Here is a 2,401-nt window from a genome sequence, read left to right as displayed (position 1 = left end):
CACCTCCCTAGTTCACCCCCACTTAGCAGTGTAATTGTTCAAATACAGTACAGGAGAATCATTGAAAAAGGAGCTGCAATCTGTGTGTCTGGCCATACAGCCTTGACTGTTGCCAATACATTTTTTATGTTTTGGCAATGTTTAGACTTTTGTTTATTTTGTTCACTTGTTTCCTTTGGCTTTCAGTGTTACTTTCACTCTAGATTTAGCATTTTGCATTCTGTGGTATGTAATTTTATGTAGGCTATATATTGAAGGACAATCGTAAACAGGTTTAGATTTTGTGCAACTGTATCGGGCAGATTTTTACTCCAAAAATAACCAAAAGGCATATAATTTAATGGATTGTTAATTAGTTCCTATTCATTTTAGAATGGTGTTTTTTCCTTTGCATTGAGAATCTAGTCCATATGTTTCAGACTGGTTTTAGCTGCATGAAGGCAATAATCTAAACCTGATTTCCTGCTCTACCCACCCACTTAAGTCAGCTCTGCACAGCAACTGACCTAATCATAGTGTAATATACATGCAATTAACTAGGCAAATTGGGTGCATGCCAAATGAACTTTATCGCGTGCATTGAAAGCAGAAGTTCTTACTGAATGTCCATTATGGGTGTGTCTGTGCATGAAATGCACCAATAAATACATTAACTTTACTTACAGTTAGAGGCTATTTATGTGTGTCTATGGGCGTGATTAAAGCCAGCAGTCCAGCTAGAGCTGGAGCAAGATTTAATTCAAGACTAGACAGATGAGTTTAACATCAGTTCATGGAACAGGTCAATTATATACTCGTATATTTGCTTTGTTTATTTGTTTATTTAGCAGACGCCTTTATCCAAGGCAACTTACAGAAACTAGGGTGTGTGAACTATACATCAGCTGCAGAGTCACTTACAACTACGTCTCACCAGAAAGACGGAGCACAAGGAGGTTACGTGACTTGCTCAGGGTCACACAATGAGTCAGTGGCTGAGGTGGGATTTGAACCGGGGACCTCCTGGTTACAAGCCCTTTTCTTTAACCACTTGACCACACAGCCTCCTTTGTTTCAATCAGTATGCTCTTTGCAATAGCCCGCCGAATGCCGGTTCACCATTCTGTTTCTAAGCTTAAAGTTTAACCATTACTGTTCTGACAACACACCTGGGCTGTAAATCACAGCATCTCCTCATGTCAGTGGCACCTTGAGGACTCTTTTAGAACAATAGCTCTCTAAATATCTCATAGAATCCTGACCTGGGTTTAACCCCGCTTCACTCACTGTATGAAAATGAGCCAGTTATGTAAGAAGGGCTGCACTGGTTTCTTCACTTATATGCAATGAGACTCACACGTTTTCATTTGTGCCCGTCCCTATGAGAACATGACATTTCAAGTGGCACAATTTAGGTATCTGTTTTTGGTAATAATGAGTATTAAAGATTTAAAACTAAAGCATTACCGGTTAAGAAGATACCATGAAAAGGAAAATAAATAAATGTATTCAAGAATTTACTGATCTAGCTTCTCTGACAGCAAGATTTTCAACAGGCTCTTGCTTTGTAATTTTCATTTGTTCCAATAAAGCGAGTTTCTATATGTACTTGGAGTCTTGTTTCCATCCACAGCTGGGATTATGTTGAAAGCATTTTGAAATCAGTCCTGTTGGCAGCACAGCAATGTCGACACAGTTTGAATTGGACAACTTTACGCCCTTCTGGGCGTTGACTCCGTAGAATCCGGTAGATAAAACTACACCGCAGGGCTACCATTTTGATTTCATTCAGGGCAATGTTAACTATATATACACAAGTACTGTTTAAATTGACAGACTGAAACTGGATGTTACAAAGCAGCAAGGTCAATGAAAACCAGCAGAAAAATACTGGAATGAAAAAGAATACAAGAAACCATCTAGAAAGGATTTCTAAAAGAGTTTACAGCATTATTTAACAAACAGGCACAAAAAAAACATATATTTTCTTTTCTGCGTAACAGTTATTATGATGTAACGTGAACTTTGCACATCAGAGGACAATATCTTTTTTGTATCCATAGCAACCAATCTTTGTTGTCAAGCCTCAGTCTGATTAAGCATGCTGGGGTTGCACAGATATATGAAGCAATACAAGATGAATACACGGAGAGCAGTGTAGTACTTGTAATTGACAATCCATATTTAACTAACTACAGCCAGGGTTATCAGAGCCAGCTCTGCGAAGCTGGTGGCCTGGACAGATGCTGTCTTATTGCATTGCCTCTACTATGGACATTGCATTAGGTGGTCCAGGTGGTGGATTTGTTTAGTTTTTAAACTGTTTATGATTCGTTTTTCATCCTACAGATTGGACCAGTGAGCTGGGAGTACTGTATTATGTACTCTTATATACAACTTGGGTACAGTACACAACTGTGCG

Source organism: Acipenser ruthenus, chromosome 18 (assembly GCF_902713425.1).
Source record: "Acipenser ruthenus chromosome 18, fAciRut3.2 maternal haplotype, whole genome shotgun sequence".
Taxonomy (NCBI): Eukaryota; Metazoa; Chordata; class Actinopteri; order Acipenseriformes; family Acipenseridae; genus Acipenser; species Acipenser ruthenus.
Note: the sequence above shows the minus strand (reverse complement) of the source record.